This window comes from Corvus brachyrhynchos, unplaced genomic scaffold (assembly GCF_000691975.1).
Source record: "Corvus brachyrhynchos isolate BGI_N302 unplaced genomic scaffold, ASM69197v1 scaffold22, whole genome shotgun sequence".
Taxonomy (NCBI): Eukaryota; Metazoa; Chordata; class Aves; order Passeriformes; family Corvidae; genus Corvus; species Corvus brachyrhynchos.
Genome location: NW_008238355.1, coordinates 2,988,408 through 3,010,494, shown reverse-complemented (window position 1 = coordinate 3,010,494; position 22,087 = coordinate 2,988,408). Strand labels below are relative to the sequence as shown.

At 38.4% G+C, this 22,087-nt stretch overlaps 1 long non-coding RNA gene across 1 annotated transcript in view; it reads left to right on the top strand.

Moving 5' to 3' along the window:
• Nucleotides 1-20,380, top strand: part of LOC108446997 — a 30,845-nt gene extending 10,465 nt beyond the window's left edge. Inside the window, exons 2-4 of the long non-coding RNA XR_001862354.1 lie at nucleotides 2,405-2,650; nucleotides 18,460-18,558; nucleotides 20,007-20,380. This is a non-coding gene — a long non-coding RNA (uncharacterized LOC108446997). The remainder of the gene's footprint in view (nucleotides 1-2,404; nucleotides 2,651-18,459; nucleotides 18,559-20,006) is intronic.
• The last annotated feature ends 1,707 nt before the right edge of the window (nucleotides 20,381-22,087 follow it).

Genomic DNA, 22,087 nt, shown 5'->3' with positions numbered 1-22,087 from the left:
GAATGACTCATGAGAGCATACTGATGCTTAAAAAACCTGACATTACATTTAACCTAATTTATAACAGACATTATTAACAGACATTTCAGAAATAATTCAAGTTGCTATGGGATCCTTTATAAAAGCAGTCACGGTATGTAATGTCTGGGACTGTGTTAGACTGGGTTACATAACTTGCTTAAGTCTTTTTCTTCCCTCCTGTTTATAAATTATTAGTGGGGTGAGATACAAAAGTCGCCACAAAATCTTTGGCCTTTCTCGGTGAGCTTGTTCATACTTTCTCATTACTCTGTGTGTGTGAATAGACCTATCCACATAATCATGTTTATATTGCCCATTCTGGCATCACCAGATGCTTTCATCTTTTCAGTGAAATTCTGTGGAAGCTTGAGATATGCTTTCTTTAACAAATAATTTTTATCATGTGTGGTTGTTATCTCACATGGCTTTTGAAGATTTCTTTACAAATTGATAAGTTCCTCTTTCTCAATTATTACATTTTTTATTAGGCATTGAAATAATTTTTATATAAGGAACCCGGGTATACTGACTGTCTTGTTACCATGATCTATTTTGGGACAGAAAAAAGAAACGTGAAGCAAATTTTAAAAAATGAGATTGAAAAACTTGTGAACCACGTATTTGTATGTCTGCTTGGAAAAAAAAAAAAAGGCTGGTTTTTTTTAATCATTCTTAAAACCATAAATCAGGAGGAACATTACAGAAAAGCTGGGTTTTGACATGCAAAGTGTGAGCCAGAAATCACACTTTTGTTTTAGGCAATGTAAGGAAAAATAACTCTAATTTCTGAAGAAAAACATTTAGAGGATTGTACTTTATCTCTGAGTTTCCAACTAGTATCCTGCCAGCCAGATCAACAGAGAGATTTTGCAAAACAATCAATAACATGACATGAAAGCAGTTTATGCAAGTAGGAGTGCATAATTTTTAAACAATGTTTATTAGTAAGCAGTAAGAGGAGCACAGGCAAATATCAATTTATCTCTGATATTAGTCAATACATGATAAGCTCAAGCTCTTTGTAGCATGGTGCTTTGATGCTGCACAGATCTGGTTTTGGGACTGTTACTACACAACTGTAATTAAAAATCAGAAAAGCAAACTTCCTTACAGTTAGGTAAAATGTACTGTATATACTTGTTCTAAAACATCACCAAGTGCATTAGAATTTCATAAATATCATGCTAACATGAAAATAAATAAATGTCTTTTATTATTACAGATTTTTGCACTGGTTTCTAGAAAGAGCAATTTATAGTGTTCATTTGCCCAGGTGTGCATTCATAAAGGTGATTTTCAACAAACCAAAGAATTCTGTCTTCTCCCTCATGAGTGAATATGCTTTCCCTTCATTAGGAAAAGAAAAAATTTCAAGTACTCTAAAATTTCATGCATAAGATATTGTCAGGACCAAGACGATCATCTTTGCAAACAGCTTTTCTGCAAGCCTCAAAACCTGAAGAAAACAAAACCTCTGCATTCAACCTTACAAGGTCATTAATGTTTAATACAAGTCAAAAAAAATAAAAGGCTTTGGAGAACTGATTTAAAAAAAAAATTTAGAATCAGCTAAAAAGAACTTTTTGGGTTTATCAAGCATGGTTCTACCAAACCATGCATTCTGGACAATTAAAAAATAGATAGCTGAGCTGTACTATGGTGGTGGTTGAGAGCTAGGGTATTTTTGTTTGTATATTACCCATTTTAATAAATTGATCAACAACATAAATATATTCATATTATCTATATTTTATACATAATTTTTATACATAAATTTTAATAAATCACAGTAACATTGGGCTTCAAACATCAAACACATGTAAGCTGATTTAGGAATCTTGATTTTGGTAGTAGGGAGATCGTTTGTACTGTCATATCTCAGTCCAGTAATACATTTAAGCACAGCTTTGCTCTAAGCATGTGCCAAGCTGCCTGCAGTACTTGCCCATTTGTTTGGGTCTGTAGCTTTTACTGCTCTTTCCTTAAAACAATTTACAGTTGCTCATCACAAAGCATTGTGCTCTAATACTAACAAGAGGCTCCTCCAGGCTTTCTTAACCTCTTCCAGGCATTCTTAACCTCTTCTTGGGTGCACACTGCCAACAAGACTAAAGTTTTCACTGAAGATGATTGGAGGAAAACTTGATAATCACTGTAGGTTTTAAAATACTCAGTAGTCACCAGGTTCTCAAGCAACAACACACCTACTGGTAAAAATCCTGTTAAAAGCTATTCAATAGAAATCCAGAAAATTAAATCTAAAGACATAAATTTATTGTCTAATTCCCAAGGCACTCATAACAAATTTTTAAAAACTGCTAGCTAAAACTGTAAGATGATGGGGTTTTGTCTTTTCTCCCTTTTTCTCTCTCCCTGGTCACAGGCAACGGATGGCCACAAGAGACATCCAGTGAGCTTGTCCCTGACCGTGTATCAGATGGCCTCAGCTGGAGGCCATGTGAAGTGGTGGACATTCCTGGTCTCCAGCATGCTTGGCAGCCCAGATTGGAGATTGCTGTTCATAAGGGCAGGGAATGTGCCAGCTTTCACAGATCTGTACTTGCAGGAGGAGCACTAGACCTGTGAGGCAGCACCCTGCCATCCGGCTCCTGGCGGACACCCAGACACTGTGAGTAATCCTCTAGTGGGGAAGGCATTCCAGCTGAAAGGGAGCCATGTCTCATTCCTCAAGCCCCCAGCAAAAACCCAAAATGAGCAGCTGTTTCCATAGGAAGAATTAGGGGCTCACCAGGCACATGGGGCTCCCAAGATCTATTCTTTGAAGGATTTTGAGGAGCACCGGTATCACATATGCTTAGGTAGAATGGGAGAACTTCCTCTCATGTGAAGGAGCCAGGATTGTAGATCTCCTGGCCACTCTTGGCTTTTTGGACCCTCAGCTGATTTCCAGTCCCAAATGGATGTAAAAGGCATGTTCCCATTACTCCTTGGCACCAGGTTGACAGCACAGAAGTGTAGACAGCTATGCTAAGTCCAAGAAGGTGGGTAACCCAGCTTTCTAGTGCTCACCAGCAATGTCACCTTGGTGGTCCATGGTCCCCACATCACCCACAGGCAAGCGCAATACCCATAAGGTACATGGGTCAATGTGGCTGTGGGCTCCAAAGGTGAGCAAGCAGCTCAGCTGCGCCAGGACTCATCCTTACGCCTGCAAGCAAAACTCTTTTTCCACATATTCTTTATTCTGCTGCCAGTCCTCTGAATTACCATGTTCTTCCCTGCTTCCCCCCACATGTACGCTCATCTAGCTTGACTAATATTTTTTAAAAGATGAAAAAAGCACTAAGTTTTCTGCCCACAGATGTTTGGGGATATTCCTTCCTTTGCCCTCTTCATTGGGCAAGGCACACTGTGCAGCAGAAATAAAAATGTGACTTTCTGCATGATCTTTATGCTAATAACTTCATACTAAACAGCAGAAATAATTTCAAAATACCAGGAAAGCAATTAAAAGAAAAAAGGCAAATTTGACATGTAATAAATAGTTTAACACCTCACCCTAACACAATCTGCAATGTCTTTCAGTCATGTTATGGATGTACGCTCACCAGTTTTTGTGGTGCTTTGCATAAATTTCATTAGTATGAACAAAGTAATATTAAAACACACACAGAGACACAATTTTCTGGCTTTTCAGTTCATTATGAAATACTTTACCTCTGGGCAGATGACTAATATGCTATTAAATTTCTCTATCCCTGAGTTGTGCCATAGCCAAAAAAAGGGTGCAGTCACTCATAATCTTTATTAAATGAGCTGAATACACCCACTCAGGGAAAATGCTGTTGTATGACTTTAATGTGTCCTGCAGCAGCATTAACATGCTTTTAGGTCATTCAGCTCCATGTTGTGGAGCTACAATAATAAATCCATGGTGAAAACTGGGGTAAATTTCCCTGCCTGTGCTTAGTAGTTTGGGAGGCATTACCCAGAAGGTTTAAATTTCTACTTAACAGAAGGAAAACTTTGCCTTATGTTGTATTGTGAACCCTACAGTCTAGTACAAGTGAGAGTTGTACACTATCATAACAAGGCAGTTGATTCTATTTAGAAGTAATAAAGAGGTCTGCACAGTTGTACCCCAACACTAACCAAATTTCCACAATCCCAGTTCAGATCCCCTCTCTACCAAGGACCCCTCATATAATTTTCCTTATTTGCCTGGATTGTTGGTTTCTTATATGGAAACCAGGATAGCTGAATTGCTTTTTTTGCTGCTTCCACTTGCAGTGGATTTTGTGGGCCTGATCTGCAAAGGCTGACACGGCCCCTCTCCAACGTACTGGGGCTGTGCCTGGAACTGGGGTGTTTGATTGATACTGAGGTGTCGAGGTGCTGCAGCACTGCAGCTAATTCCCCTTTTGTTGATACTTAAGGGAGTGGTAAAACCCATGATGAGTTTTTGGTGTAGCAGGTCACTGCTGCAAACTATGGAGTTTATGTACCTGGGGATACAGTGAAGTCTGGCAAACCATTTGTGTGGGGCAATATAATTCTGAAGAAATTTTTTGTTTCATCTGTTTTGTTATAAAATTGTAATCTCCTTATGGATTAATCTTTAGCAGAATAGACATTAAACTTGAATTGTTTCTTATTGATTTTATTGTTAATTCTGTCTACAACTAGACATGAATTTCTATTTTTTTCTTTTTAAAATGAGGAGCAAAAGCACATAACCACTACAAATCATAAATAGAAAATCTAAATGGATTATATTACATAAAAAAATGTCAGGAAACCTTTTTGAGTATAATTTAGCCAGAACCAGCCTATTTTCAAGGTGGAATAGAAGACACTTCTCTTTCCCAGCCATTAAATCTTCTCTATAAATATTAGCTGGATTAAGCTAGTAATTTCAACAGGAAAAGAGTTTTATCTGGTAACTTGCAGTGAAGAAATGTCCTTGTCACTGTAACTTTTTTATCTATCCTCAGAGCTAGTCCTATTAAACACGCATGAATGATTCAAAGGCATTTAGAAGAACAACACAAATCTATTTGCCCATACAGGAAATCTGGGATATGTTCTGGTAGTACCTGACATTGATGACATTGAAAATGAATTCACCTTATAAACAAACCCCATTCAGTGTCTTGTTATGAACAGAGCATCATCTGGTTTGCTTGTGTTTAGGGATACATTTTTGCTTGGGTAAGGAAATTATTTTTAAGTTAATGAAGAGATATTCAGAAAGCTTTTTTCTAATGTTCGTAGGTTTTTGTTTTTTCCAAGTTTGCACATACTGAAATGAACTTGGAATATTTTAGACATTTTATTTTGTAATTAAGAGGTTCCTTGTCCTCTCATTGGGGCATATTCTAGAGATAATGCTGGAAATTCTAGGAATTCGAATAAATCCTAGTTATTCTAGTAACTCAAATAATACAATGTGTCTAGTAAGCTCTAGTAATTCTAAGAAATACCTGTTGCAGCAGAAGAACAATATGGAAGCTAAATTTTAACTCTTTCCAAGAAAGCAAAATTCTCGTAATAACATCATTAGTAAGAACTCCTTCCTTCACCCCTATTTATTGGTACACTGGATTACGGTAGAAATACCTGAATTGATGAAACAAAGGAACATGAACACAAACAGCATGAATAGAGGAACAACTATCAGGATGACATTGAATCGAGGGCCTCGTTAAAAATTGCTCTTCAAGATGCACATTTATCGTGAATGCCTTGGCTTTATGACTTTTATCCTTAGCCTTACACTGATATGTAATAAATGCTTAATTTTCTGTGTAGCAATGTTTCTCATCTCATTTCTTGGACATAAATTGCCTGAGGTTGATCTTTAAAGAACTTTTAAAGTGTCTAAATGCTTAATGGGGAAGATAAAGAAATATGACTGTGACTAAAATTCCCCTAAGATAAAGATTAGATTGCCAAAACTGCTCTACTAATGAAAGGCAAGACCTCTACATTTATCTCATTGTGATTGTCACAACAGTAAAAGTCATACTTTGTAACTATTTTAATTTATTCTTCTGTTTTTCTATAACTTGCAACTTCATTCAAAACAGATGCAATCAAAAAACAAAACAAAACAAAACGAAATAAAACAAAAAAACAAACCAAGAAAAAACCCAACCCCCACGCAAACACTCTGTGGATCAAAACAAAGTAAATGTTTCAAACCCTTCTTTGTGAAAATCACTTGGTCTTAAGGGTTGTTAGCAAACATAAGTGATTAATAATTAGGGTCCTATGAATAAATGTTATTTCATAATGCCAGGCTAAAGGCAAAGACAAGAGAGCAACCATACAATGGTACAGTTTGTATTAAAATAGCAAACCAGCAACTTGAGCACATCAGGAAAAAGATGAACAATTTAGATGTCAAGCTGACACATACTGGACTAGCTTCCTTACCTCTTAAAATTCATAAGTCTATACAGGTCTTATAGTATGATTCAGATCTCATAATTTAATGAAACAAACTTAATCAGAGGCATTCATTAAATAGCAATTCTGATAGAGAGATAATTAAGAATGACGAATAGAAGACCTACTTTCTTTTCCTCTATCATTCTGTGAAAAGTTCTACAAAGGTGTAATTTCCTAATTAAATCATGTGATCCAAATCAATGTTTCAGGCACGTAATTGCTTGGTGTTGTGCTTTTCTTGAAGAAATAATGGAAATTTCCATAAGAATTAAGGATGTACCTTCTTTTTATTACTTTTTAAAACTATCTTCTCATTCAAAATGTTAATAATGTGTTTTTCTGTACTGTCTTAAAAAGAAATGGACTAAAAGTAGGAAAGACTCAGAATTTGGTGCTTGAAGTTGTGTATTTGCTGGAATCTTTCAGGAGTATCTGGTCTTTAGTTTAAGTACAGCAAAGTAGTTAACTGCACCCTCATTTCCATCCCTGTTCGTGGAAGAACAAAAACACATATTCTGCGTGAAGGCTGTATTTCTGCAATTTTGCAAAACTACTTTCATTTTGTTTTCCTCCCCTTCCCTCCTTGTTTTTATATGCAAAAACAATGTCTTAAAAATTAATGAAGACTCAGTTTAGATGTTTTTGCTGTTTCTTCCTGATGCAGATAATCTCTGCAACCATATCAAAAATGAAATATTATTTCATATTGCATGGTACCGTGAATGGAAGTAGCTACTCCCTTATCTTTGAGAAGCTCCATCATCAAAAGGTTAGATGATAAATTGATTCGTTAAGAAATACTGAATATATTTAACATCTTTTCAATTACAAGGACAGAATTTATCCTCCAAACTGCAAATAAGTCTGAGTGCAGTGCATAATTCTTAATATTAAGGAGAATTACAAACTGGAAATCATCCATTCTGGTAAAAAAACCCCATAATCCTATTTTTAGAACAGATTTTAAGAACTTTCCTTAAAATTACTAGTTTACTCAAGAAGAGTTTGTAGTTTACTCAAGAAGAGTTTGTAGTTTACTCAAGAACAGACCTAGATTATTTGCTCAAAGAGTATAAGCTTCCTGTGGTCAGTCCACTGTTCTTCTGTTTGTCTGTTTTGCTTTTGGTTTTTTTCGTGTTTCTAGGATTATTGTCATTACAGAAATCTGATGGGTCTAATGTGACATGTCTTTATGACACCACTGGGATATTAATGAGAGGAGGGGAAAAACATCAACGGGACTCACATTTGAACTAAAGTCGACAATAACTTTGTAAAGTTATTACTAAAATTTTTTTCCATGCCCAAACACAAACTCTTTTTCTGGGTGCTGGTTCCTACCATCCTGTTTCCTAGTTGGCAAATGGAAAAGTTAAGAACAAGAGGCACAGAGCCTACAGTTTCTGCATTTTCCCAGAAAATTTCTCTTTGTTTTAATACCTTGTACTTGTGCTTGAATTTTCTGATTTGTGATTGACTACTTGTACATTCTATCATTTTCAGAAATTGCTTAAGTAGCCAGAGTTTGAGATCAGATTTTCTTCGAAATGTGACTAGCAGTTCAGTTGTATTTATTTAGCTTCTAGCTGATAGCAGTGAGTTAACCATTTCCCAGCAGTGAGACTTCAATTCTGTCTGAGGAGATTGGGTTCTGTGGATTTTCCAGCTTTCAGAAAAGTTTTTCAGAGACAATACTGCTATGGGCTGCAGATATTGAAGGATGACCGATCTTCAACCTTGCAGCAGTTTTGGTGCCATGCTGATTTTCACCTACTGCCCTATAACTCAGAGACTTTTAACACCTACCCATCACAACTTTGCTAGGTCAGAATTATTAATCCTCATCTGGAGAGCATTAAAATCAGCATTTTCTTACCTCTGATTTTGTTTTGTAGTGGGGCTGCTCTTCTCTGACTGCTCTAACATGTCTTGGTGGCATCGGTGACCACCTGAAGGTTGGGAGTAATGGAGTAACAATGACTGGATATCTTCCATGCCTGTTCTCCTGGCAGGCTAAACATGGGTTGTCAAGCTGGATTAAGTATGTTGTATTAGACTAGAAATCCATAAAACTTGTATATTTTCCAACAGCCATTCTGACTGCTTTACAGCTTCGCTTTCTGTTTATTAGATAGATGTAAAGGACACAGACAAAAACTCACTGACTTCATGTCTCAAAGTCCCCATTACTTTTACAAGAGAGGTGATATGAAGACACGAAAACATATTACCATCATGGAAAATCCCAAGAGCTTTGAGTCATGACAGAATGATAAATTACATGGCCTCTGCATAGGATAAACCGCTTTAGTACCTATTTGTAAAATTTTCTTATCTGAAAGTGTTTAAGCATGGTCCTATGCCCTGAAAAAAATTATATCCCAACTATCTCTGAAATTTCTGGGGTTGGTATGAAGGTGGCAGGATTAACGATATCAAACCATCTCCTGTTTTGTATGAGCAGTGATAAAATCCTAAGTACTACTGGAGCACAACCTTTATTAGTCATGACCTGACTAGACTTGTTCTTCTATTGTAGCTCAAGATTAAAGCATTTGTTGCAACATTTTTTTCTAATCCTCTCTCTGGCTGACTCATAACAGCTGTTAAATAACTTGATATTTAGCTTAAGATGAACTGAACCTATAAATTTAAAAGTGATATTATAACCAACCCCTTCATGCATAGCAAACTGCTTCTCTCATCATTTGAATGCTTTATGCTGACCTCACTGCATCTGATTGAACTGATATAATACCATAGTTGACAGAAGATGATAACAATGGTGATTATATATTTCTGATGCACTATGGAAGAGGATAGACGCCACACAGGAGTGAGAGGCACCCTGTGGTGGGAGATGGAAAAGCTGACATAATGTTTTTGAAATGTCCAAAAGATTGTTTGGAGTTTGTTGCTGAGTGTTTCAATGGCAGCACATGAAAAAAGTACACATGCTTTGTTTTTCCTTCCCACTTTGCCAGTTATCTGGTAGCCTTTCTTTCCTCCCACAGGGCTATACATGAAGTCATAGCCTTGTTATGAATGTGATGGTACATTCACCATTTTTTTAATGCCTCTTAGAGGTTCTGATTTATCAGGAACTTCTTAATAGTAATACTACCTGGTGCTCCTGCAGCAGCTCATTCTTTCTTGAACATAGTGCCTTGGAAATGTTGACTTTTTCTGATGGGAGAAGCTGACACCTAGAGAAATCAAATTACTTGCATAACGCAGATTCAGTCTTTTTATTCACAGCTCCCTCCCAATTTACATCACAAGGAGTCCTCATGCCTTTTTATTCCACAATGAAGAGACCACATGCATATAAAGTCTTTTATTAAAATAAATCTATGTAAAAACTCAACCAGATGAAAAAAAGCTTTTCTTTTCTCTTGTTGACAAAAGTAACTTGCTTCCTTTTCACATATTCTCTTGGCTCAATTTGCACTGGTCCTAAGGTCTCCTTTAATCTTTGCAGTTATTTTAAAAGACATCATCTATTGTTGGAATTAAATCTAGGGAGTGAGAGCGTTTTCCTTCTATGTGCACAGTTTCATGAAGACTGAAGTACAATGACAATTTTAAAGATCACAGACACATTCCTGAAACTTTTTAAAAAGACACTCAGCTTTAAGCCTGTGTAAAGTGCCTTAGGATTTGAAGGTTAATTGTCGGAACCCAGAGTGATTTGAGTAATGTGTTGTATCAGTGCGGACCTGAATTCATAAGATAATAATTCATACCCAGAAGTGAACATGGGCAGTTTTCTTCTTCCCACAGTAAATATGAGACCACCAGTTTTTATGGGCACCAGTGGGTTCAGGACATGTAATTTCCTTCTGTTTTGAGCTATATTTGTATTGCTAGGAAGTCTAAGAGTTATGCTGTCCCCTGTGCAAACACGGAATGAAATAACAGCTTTTCTAAGAGCTGATAAAGCACAATAAGGCAGTGACACAGAGAAATCTGTTATGGTACTAGTGTGAGCCAGCTGATAGTAAATCCCACTAATGTGATTTGTTGATCTCCTCTGAGCGTAAGGGGCAATGAGAGAGAAAGTCACAAGATGTTCACCTGAAAATGAAATGGAGGAAACTCTGACACTGTGAACTACTCTGCAGTATCAATCACCATATCAGTAAGAGAAAAGTAGAGACTGGAATGTGAAGAACCTTGACAGTGACAAGAAGTCACCTATATTTGGTGAGAAATAAAGGAAAGTAGTGAAAGTCTACCAGAGAAGACTTTCTTTTTGAGAATGAAATTGGCCTAGAATAGTCTGTGGTTGCCTTGTCCCTCTCAGGTAGCTTTGTCTTTGTGTAACTTTGAGGGTTAAACAGGAATATCTCATATAACCTTTAAAAAAAAATTTACAGACCTCTATCAGCTCAAGTGGTTCTAATCAGACATAGTAATTTTTTTACTCATTTGAGGATGTATGAAGGGACCCAATACAAGAATCCAGTGGTGACAAGTGTAAGGTGCTCAGTGATATTTTAACCAGGGAAAAATTAACCTGAATGTAACTGGAAGCAAAACCATTTAACAAAATACATGGTCAAAATGGTAGTGGAGATGGAGAATTACATTCTGTCCTGTCCACAGGAAGCCATGCCTGCACAGCAGTGGATAGCCCCACAGGGACACTGCAGCTCTCTGACCTCTCCTTCCACAGCCTCATTAATTTTAGCTATGCAGGCACTGCTTCTGCATACATAGCCTGGTTTCTGGCAGAAAACTGAGCTGAAACTGTACTGTTTCAACTCTAACAATGATGTTCGCTCCTCTCTTTTCCCATTCCTTAATAATCCTTTGCCAAATCTGAGTCAATGAAGCAAAGTTCAGAGATGTGTTTCACACAGGCAGAGGAAGGAGGCTGACAGTGAGGCTGCAAGGAGGGGATCACAGGCACCAGCCCTCACTTGCAGTTGTGAATGTAATGCTCAAGAGACCTCCTGGCCATGCACTGTCCTCTGCCCAAGCTGGGGTTTCCCCTCCTGGAAGAAGATGTGATGTGACAGGAGGGGGCAAAAGGGATGTAGCACATTGTACCACATAGAACTGGCCTTTACTAGCTGTGCTCCTCACAAGGCAACTGCTCCACAGCTGCAGTTTTACAGCAACAGGGTGAGGATCTCCAGGGGGCTTGAGGTCTGCTTCAGGGCTATGAATAGTGCAGTGTCCATCTGTGGGGTCTTCAGTTAGCTGTCAGGAAAAATAAATAGCCACGTAGAATGGTATCCAAGGGCTTCTGGAAGAGGAGGAACAGTTCTCTTACAGACTTAATTCTTCTCATCTTTCACCCTTTCCCTTTGCACAGTTCTGCCAAGTGTTCCCTCTTAAAGAGCTACATGTCTTTGTCTCACATTTAATTCCTGTCACCAGCTTCACTTTCTCTGCAATCATCACACTGTTGAAATCACACTCTTGGAGGCACCTAGTGAAATGTACAAATGTACAGAAAGTTTTTGCAGTCAGACACATTAGGTTGGCTTACAAACACATGCTTGGAAAGTGGAAATTTTCAGCCCATTAGTGCCTCCCATTTCTGCTGTATGTAGGAGCTGTGCTCATATCACAGTCACTTGTGGCTTTGGAAGATAGAATGTTGTTAGATTTATTGGCACCAGAAACACAGGAGGGACTGGCTTAGAAGTCTGATCTCCATGATGATCACCACTCCTTTGGTTCAGAAAGTGGTAATTGCCTCTGCCTCCTGCTCTCCCCTCTACCCTCCAGGTGGAGAATTCAGCTTTTTAATCTCAGACAAAAAGCCATGGGAAAATAAACACAACTTTTTTTAATTTAACCATAATTATTGATCAAATTCTCACAGATTGTAAAGGTCAGTACTACATCCAACGTCCCTCCTCAAAGCCATGCCCCCTTCACACTCATTAAACTGCATCTTGTACCTGTTTTTCAATAGACACATATTGATGTACAGCTGGTGATGAGAATGTCAGGTAAACAAAGAGAGGCAGAAGAAATGTGAGCCCATGCAGGAGCTTGTGGTGAAGGTAAAGTGTAGTAGTTCTTCAAAACAGAAAATCTAATACTTCTCTTTCTTCTTCAAGAAGGACTTTCTCCGAAGAGACCTAGTAAACACTGGTAGGCAAAAACGCCTGGAAGGAGTAAGTCACTGGCTGGAGAACTCAGAGGATATCAGTAGAGCTTTTAGTAGACAGTAAAATACAGCACAAGCTGCACACCTGTAGCATGAACAGCTTCCAGCCGTCTCTCTCTGATAAGATAATGTCAAGAAGGTCCAGTACTAGAGAACGAGAAAAGGGAAGCAATACACTTCAATTCCTGGCTCATGCCCTAGGCTATGCCATGGCTGAGACATAGATTACTAGGGAATGGGTGGTTTACAGGAAAAAATACCTGTAGATGTGACATGTATGATATTGCAAATCAACTGATTGGGACGTGATTTTTGAACCCATGCACACAAAGATAATTGCCCGGTTATAGATGATTGTTTTGGTCTGTATGCATTGATACAAAAGCATACACTGATGTATACTTACATGTGGCCATCAGGTACTCTTATGAGGGCCATGGGGCAAACTTCCCAAACAAGCTAAGGTGTATATTTTGGGCTCTGCTGCTGTTACCCACTCTACCTGTAGTCATCATGCTATTAATTTGCTCCAAAACAGCCCAAATGCTTTCTCTGAAACAGAAACACAGGTATCTCCAGGGTTAGCAGGATAGAGAATTTCAGTTTATTCCACTAACTAAATCTAATCCAGGTGATAATCACAACTACTGATGCTTTTAAGTTACAATGTACAATTGTGTTCAATGGCTGCAAAACTAAAGATCACAAAAATTCAGACATAAATTGAACAAAACACTTGCCAAATGTGAAGTCATATATTGCATTTTATGTGATGCATGTTTTGTGACGAGTAGACTGTCTAATAGTTGGAACACTGAAGAGAGAAACTCAGTATCAACAATTCAGTGTTCTTTGACAAAAATGGAGATACTACTTAACTGTTAATAGGACATCTTATATATCCAGGAGAACTGCAGATGAACACTTGCTAGGTCAAGGGTTTTATATGTTTGTCACGAGATGAACTTGTCACAAGCACTCAAAACTGTCAGGAAATTTTGTTCCCCTCTTTTCATCATCAAAGAGGAGAGAGCATCCCCAAACTTTAACTTGTCTCTTGTTTATGAAAGGCAGACAGTGTGGGGTTTCTCATACTTTCAGAACCTTTCTACTCCATTAGCATGATGAAAACAAAATTCTATGCCCAGGGTCAGAGATTTGGTTGTGGAACAACTCAAACATTGGCCTTACCCCATAAAACATTCTGTGGTTAGCTTTCCTCGTCCCTTCCCTCTGATCTGTGTCAGTACTAGAATAGAAATTTCATCCACATGTCCTTGGGGTTTAGTGTCTCTCAGACAAGAGGAAACTCATCAAAGACCACTTTGTTCCTAGACTAAGAACTGTACATTTGCATTAAAAAGTCTCAGTTTGCTACTCAGTGAGCTGTGCTACAAGGCCAATGTTTTAGCGCCCAAATTGCTATGCCAGAAAATAGCTGGGCTAAAAGTCATTTAGTCAAACTGCTGGGACTGTTGAAGCTTCTACCTGGCAAGGAGAGAATTTTCCATGTTATTGCAATATCTTTGTGCATCAAGAGTCTTTCTTTATAGATTAGAGAAAATAACACACTAGTCCAGAGAAGAAGCATTTGAATATTGCATTCATGCTGGTATTTGCAACTCCTCCATCAAAACAGGTTTTCTATAGTCACTTAAAATTAGATGCTACATTTAACATGCCATAAAACAGAACAGTAGAACCATTACCGGTAATCACAGCATATCTTCTATTAGCTTCTAATTTTGGGGGGTTTTTGTTTGGGTTTGTTTTGTTTTGTTCTGTTTTGTTTTGTTTGATAGGTTTGATTGGTTTACATCTCCTTTTTTAGATGCACCTGGGGCATTTTAGAAAGGCACAACTTGCTACAAACTGTTTGCCCATTCTAGCATGTTGAATGTCACTGTGTGTGCTGACACTGTATTAGAGGCATAATTGACAGGTGCCTCTAGGGGTGGGTAGAGGAGGCACAGGCACAAACTTTACAGAGCTCATCCTGGAACTGAATTATGTTGTAGAGGTAGCAAGATAGGCTCTGGTGGTCGGGAGGCATGAGCATGCAGAGGTATTGCCCAGAAAAGAAAAAAGGGTTGTAACTATACCAGGTCTATATAATGATGTTTAGTAGCATGTGCAGTGTGATAGTTTATGCAACTGTAATATATAAATATAATGCAAGCATGACAACAGTTTTTACTGTTATGGTGTAGCACTGTTCAATCCTAAGATAACTCAGAGATAACTTTGATGATGGCAGTGAATACCTACAACAGCCTTAGCAGCAGGCAGTCATGGAGGAGTTAGCAGTACCCCACTATGGTTATGATTGCTGCAGCCAAATGCCTGGATTTTTCTGACACTAAAAGGTCTCCAAGATCCTGCTTTTGTTCCTGAGCATCCCTGTTGATGGCTTAAGGCCTCAGGATGTTGCATATGGTCATGGTAATCTGTAAAAGAGCACAGCCACCATGGCAGCTGATTCTCACGACCTGGTGGCAACAGTGCTGGCCCTCTTCAGCTGACCCCACCCTTGTCATCCTTGGGTTTTCCATTTACCTGCTTAGACAGCATGACCTATGGCTCTCTGGCCTTCATTCACTCCATTTTCTGGACAGATTCATCATTACTGAGTCACTTGCTGAGCTGATCCAAAAGTGACAAATCACAGCATCTTGCTATTACCATGTCTTCGTCCTGCAGTTCTTCCCCAGGGAAAACCATTCCCTGAAACTCCTCAGAGGTCAGAGGTGATCTCTGCTTTCATCATTCCCCTATGCATCCTAACCATGCCATTTTTGCACTTTTTGTCCTAAGTTCTACAAATCATGTTAAACGAGCAAGAGAATAAATCTCTTCATGACAATATCAGCCATTTAATTGTGGTCTTAAAAATATATTGATGACAGTAGAACAGAAAAAAAATTTACTCTGATAAGGACAGTAAAACAAAATAGCACAGCTTTGGATAAATAAAGGATGTAACTTAAGCAAACAGAAGACATGCAAAATGCAAGCAGGATGCCAGCTCAGCTTGCAAGGCTGACAAAGCAGAAGTTATGCAAAGCAACAATATTGCACTTACTCAAAATGGGGGTTGAGGAACAGCCACCTAAAAAGGACACAGGACATTGAAGACAAACACCAAAGAAACACATAAGGACTACCAATAAGGAGTGTGACTATGTAAAATAAAGTAATACACATACCTTAAGTAAGCAGGGATAGCCAATGAATGTGTCATCAGTGCATGACAAAAATTCAAGTTTTGAGCATTTACCCAATGCTCAGGGCACTCAATTAGAGGGAGGATTCTCCCAGTGACCAGCGCACTGCAATAAAGAATGCTGCTTTCTAATACTCAAAACTGTGTTAGAGAGTTTTTATCTGGCCGATTTCTGTATCAATATTAAGGCTTTATGGTTAGTCTGGGATAATGGTACATTAGTATATCAGTCTTTCACCACAGATAATTCTGAACATGTTGGTTATGTTAATATAAGTGAAGTTACATTAAGGTTTTATTGTGGGTCAGTGGTACTCTCTCCCCTGCTGTGAACAGAGACCCCTACAGACATTGAGTTTGCTCTTCCATATTTATATAAAGATTTTTTCTTTCTTCGATTCTTCCTGACATCATTTGCAATTTATAAAGTATGTATCTCCTTATGAGCTATGTGACATAGCATGGACTGTTTAAAGTGGGCGAAGTTTATTTTTTTGACTAAGTATTTACAGTAAATCTGATCCTACCTAAATGGTTGCTGAGCTGGGGCTGAGCAGGGCAAAACGCCTACAAAAGAGTGCATAACTCAACAGGTTGGTTTTGCTAGGAGAGGAGATGGTTATTATCGAAGGTTCTGAGAAGGAGGACTCAGGTTGCAGGACCCCATCCTCGGGACACAGCTGATTGAGTTCACTGGTGCTTTTCCTCTCACCCAACCTGAACCCAGTGAGGCCAAGAGCACTTCAAGCCTGATTTCACCTACTTTTAGCTGGTGTTTTGTATGCACTTACTGATATCTTCTAACAAAAACCCACACTTACTTGAATGGAAAATATCTTCCAGAGCATCTTATTAGGAGACAACACTTGAGCAACTGTTTCCCTGTATACGATCTTTCAGTATTCACATGTTCTTTTTCTTGTTGTTCCAAGACTGGAAATGAGTATCATCCCAAGCTGTAATTAGTAACGATCCCTCTGTGAAGCTAAGTACAATTTCTAGAAAAGCAGATGCATATTTACTGCCTACTAAAATATATTATATGTATTGTATCTAATACATTATATTGTATCATACAATATATGTATGACACAATATATTGTATATACTTAATACAATATATTGTATCTTTTTGCAGGTATGTTTGTGTAAAGACATTCAGAGTTAATTTTTTCTTGCTAGTATTTCTTACGAAATGTAAAATAAAGAACAGTAAATTTTCCCAAAACCTTTTTTTCCATCCCATTTCTGAAGAAACTGGTCCAGGCAGAACCTGTAATTTAGCTGTTGCATGGTTCCCATCACCTCTGAGTCACATTTCCAGGGGGCAGTACAGCTTGCATGATTGACTCCCTCCCTAGAAGATTTTTAAGTAATGTTATGTCTCCTATCCCTTATCACAAAAACTCTTTTTTTCCTGGGAAGCTGACGCCAAAAAAAATTGGTCCAAAAGAATCATCAAATTAAACATAAAATTGGTGAAAAAGGTAAAGTACCTTAACATACATGAGAGTAGAAAGTTAAGCCTATCCTGAAATATATTCTCGATTAGATTTTGAACTGCACATATGCTTCAAACATTTGTTAGTTTAATAAGGTGCATTTGATGGAAGTAGACACTTTTCCAGCATGAGGAATTTGAACTTTTTTTCCTCTTTTCAGTTACAAAGCATTGTAGCATTACTATTTATTTACACTTGTGTAGAATTGTCTCCCTACAATAATAATTTCTTCTTTGGAACATTGCATTTGCATAGTGTTAAGTACATTCATTAATGTATGTATGTGCTCACATTTCACAGAAGACATTAGCAGATCATTAATCATTTGCCTACACACTAATTTGGTGATTGAATTTATGACAGCCTTGCCAGAATGAGCTGTCACACAGCATTAGTCACTTCTTTTGCATTACATTGGTGACAGAGGAAGCAGAACTTCTGAGAACTATCCAGAGCTCTATTAGAGGTGGCGGCATGTCTACATGTCTTTTAAATATCTCCAGGGATGGTGACTCAACCACTTTCTCTGTTCTGGCCTGTTCAAACACCTGACCACCCTTTCAGTAGAGAGATTTTTCCTTATATCCAACCTAAACATCCCCAGGTGAAACTTGAGGCCAGTTCCTCTCATCCTGTCACTTGTTACTTGGGAGAACAGACTGACCCCCCTCTCCCTACCACCTCCTTTCATGTAGTTGTACAGAGAGAGAGAAACTGTCCCATGAGCCTCTTTTTCTCCAGGCTAAACAACTCCAGCTCTCTCAGCTGTTCCTTATAATACTTGTACTCTAGAACCTTTAATGTGCTGGGTCTTAAATCTGAATTTGTTGGGAGTTTTTTAGAAAGATTTTTTATCCAGCACTTTATCATTTACTACACTCAATAACCTCTAACTTGTCAATAAACTGGATAAAATCAGCATTATACCACTACTGATCCTCTTTTACCAATTTGTAAATAGGTCTCCACCAATATTTTCAAACCTTAATCACTGAAGCCTTGCTAACAAATCTTGGTAGTAACAACCATAGAGCTGTGTCATGCAGGACTTCCAGATCCTCCACATTTTCTTGAGCTTTATGCATTAATATGGAGGTAGCTTGTATTAATTGCACCTTTTGCTTCCAGTAGTTTTACCATTCAATTATGATTATATTCTCCCTTCACAGATCTCAAGCTCCATCAATGCACTGACATATTTTCTGCCTGGAAAAGCCATTCCAGATTTGGACACAAAAGTGATCAGAGTATCAACTGGTAATTACGAGGTGAATGTTTTAAGTAAATTTATTGGGTTTGCATGGCCTGGTTTTGGTAGTGGGGTGGCTACACAGTTGGCTTCTATGAGAAGCTGCTGGAAGCTTCTTCCATGTGCCAACCCCGGCTGGCTCCAAAAATCGACATGCTGCTGGCCAAGGCTGGGCCAATTAGAAATTATGGTAATGCCTCTCTGATAACAGATTTAAGAAGAATTCGAAACTAAAAGGGGTTGTAGAGTTGTAATTGTGACTAGAGAAGAGTGGAGTGAGAACATGTGAGGAGAAAACTCTGCAGACACCAAGGTCAGTGGAGAAGAAGATGTAGGAGGTGCTTTGGGCACTGGAGCTGAGATTCTTCTGCAGGCTGTGGTGCAGACCATGCTGAGGCAGCTGTGGCCCTGCAGCCCATGGGGATCCATGGGGATGCAGAGATCCACTTGCAGCCAGTGGGGGAGGTGCTCACACCAGAGCAGGTGGATGCCTGCAGGATGCTGTGACCCCGTGGGAGATCTGTGGAGAGACAGGCCCTGCTCCCAGGCTGGAGCAGCCTGTCCTTGACAGACTGCACCCCCTGGAAGAGTGACCCATGCTGCAGCAGTTTGAGGGGGACTGGTGCCCATGGGATGGACTCACATTTCAGCAGGTCGCAGGGAACTGTTGTTCGTGAGATGGAGCCACGGTGGAGAAGTTCATGGAGAACTGTCTCCTGTGGTAGGGACCCCATGGTGCAGTAAGGGAACGACTCCTCTCCCTGAGCAGTGGGAGAAGCCTCCTCAGGTGATGAGCTGACCAAATACAAAATATTTGAGTCAATTTCCTTTCATGGAACAGTTTACCTTAAAAAAAGCTTTCCTTAAATAGTTTTCTTTAGGAATTGCTTTTCTCCTCATGCACAAAGTAACATTACACACATTTATGAATAATAGTAATTTCTTACATTTTACAACCTTTTATCAGGAAATACTAATTAATCAACCAAATAGCAACTACTCATTCTGTTTTACATTATATTATGATGTTGCGACGCAGCTGACAGCTAATTGGAGAGATAGACAAAATATTTAAATGTGATATCAAACACTTCTTCAGCCTAGCCAGAAAAGTTGCTCTGCAGTAACAAGAAGTATTTCCCAGGATGAAAGAAGTCAGTCAAATGATTGCCAGATAAATTTGCTGAAAATTTGTCAGGCAGTGAGTAGTTTATTTGGAATCAGTATGATCAAAAATCTACACAATATTACAGCAGAATCATGACGTCGCATGAAACAATACAAACTAAAATTTATTCCAGTGCATAATTTCTTGGAAAAAGCTTGTTGCACAAATGTATTTGCCACAGTATGGGAAATAGAGTAAGGCATAGTGACATCAAATTGTTATCAGAAAATCTGGGTTTTTTTCTGATTTTCTGGGGCATTTACTCTATTGTTGTTATTGTTGTTATTGTTGTTTTCCAGAAACCTCAAAATAAATGCAGAAGAATTCATGAGACAAATTGGAAAGACAGAATGAAATGAGCAAAACAGAAGCCTAAAAAAAAAGGAAAATGAAAAGGATGGTTTAATGCTGACATTATTTAATGGTCATCATAGTGGTGATGCTAGGTTGATGGTTGAACTTGCTGATCTCAGAGGTCTTTTCCAACCTTAATGATTATATGACTCTATAAAGATAGGAATACATGATCTGAGCTTTACAATGAAAGTGAAGAAAAAAAGTACAAAAAGTAATAAAATGTGCTAATAGAAAATAAAAAAGTAATGTGGTAAATCTGTACTTCTACTGCCCAAGGATACATTTTTCTCCTTAGACTGTGGTTTAAATCAATAAGAAAAAAATAGCCAGACTTTACATTTTATTTCATATTGTCCAGTCTTTACATCCTGCAGAGATGAAAAATATTATCACTGTTCAGAGAGGGTACAAGTTGCTCCTTTGGCCAGAGTGTAACTAACTAAAAAGAAGTAGACATCTGAGCAGCAGAAACACTGAAGACTGGTTTTCCATACATTTCAGAAGGATTTTTTTATTTAACAATAAAACAAGAGTGATTTAGCCTTCTCCTTTGGAAGAAGGTGTCAGAAAGAAGTGTTTATTAACTGGCTCTCCCTATTCTACCCAGCCACATGTTTTCACAAGTCTCAAAGGAACCAGTATCTTTGAGACTTCTCTCCATCTTGGATTGGAATGACATTGGACAGTAATGTAAAAAGTCAGTAAGAGGAGGTGAGAAAGAAGGGTGCAGATAAACAGAGAGGCATAATGGTCAAATATGTCCAATTCTCCCCAGGAAAATCCTCTAAAATAACTATGTGGAGCAATACTTAATATTTTCCTAACCCCATATGTCTCCTTGTTCTACTTTGTAGAGAAATGTAAAGACCAAAAGCTATTGAATGGTACATTTGTCTGTAAGGATCACAAGCCTCTTTCTTTTCTCTCTCTGTACTAAGTGCAAAGATCCTTTCACATGGAACCAGCACATGCTCTGTTTCCACAGGTCTTGTCACCTTCTGCTGCAGTCCAGGACATCAGAGCACATGCAATGCAGAGCATGAACTCATACCAAGAATACTTTGCTTTCTTTTCAATTTCTTACTGACTTAGAGAGATAACTAAACAGAAATTTCCCCTAACAAGAATATCAGCTGAAAAAGAAATTAGATAATTAGGTCAAAGCAGCTCAGCATGTTAGCTGTGTATTCTGGTTTGCTTCCTGTTTTTCTTCCTCCTTTTTTTCTCCCCTCCCCCAGCCAGTATCTTTCTCTTATATAACAAGCTATTATTATTAGGCTAACTTCACTCAAAATTCTATGACTCAGCTATTAATAATACTAAAGATAAAGGAGTACTTACTGCTGGCTTTCAGAAGAATTTTAAGTTATTCTGTTCTCACTGAGTCAGGAGTTCTCTGCCAAGAGCTTTTGAAATCCTCCACTTCTGCCATTTGAACTTGTGCCTTTTTCACAATAGTAAGTGGCACATTCAGACCCTCAGTATGTACACCTACACACCATGTCCTGACTGCTCACGCATCAATTTACATTTACTTTGTTATTCTGCCAACCTTTCTTAATTCTACCAGTCATCCTTCCTTTCTGCAATTCAAATGAGTCATGGAATCCTTCGATCTGTTATAGCGTAAGAACTTTTCCTACATTCTTGTTGAAAATGGTTTCCTGAGAGCCTCACTATAGGCAGTGACTTTAAATACTTTCTAAATAAGGTCTTGAGAATTATTTCTGTAGAGGTATCTCCATTTAGCAGCTGAAGTACCCTAGCTCCATAATGCATCCTCCAACAATGTTTTTGAGTTTTAGCTACTACCGTAATTGATAAAATGTGGCATATCCTGTTTTAGGACTGGGAGAAATGATCTTTAACCACGTGGTCCCTTAGACTATAAAGCTCTGTATTTGGTTTGGCAGAGGTGGAGTATATTTTCCCACAGCAGCCCTCACAGTGTTGTGCTTTGCAGTAGTGGCTGGACAGGTGTTGACAACACAGCAGTGCCTTGGCTGCTGCTGAGCAGTGCTGG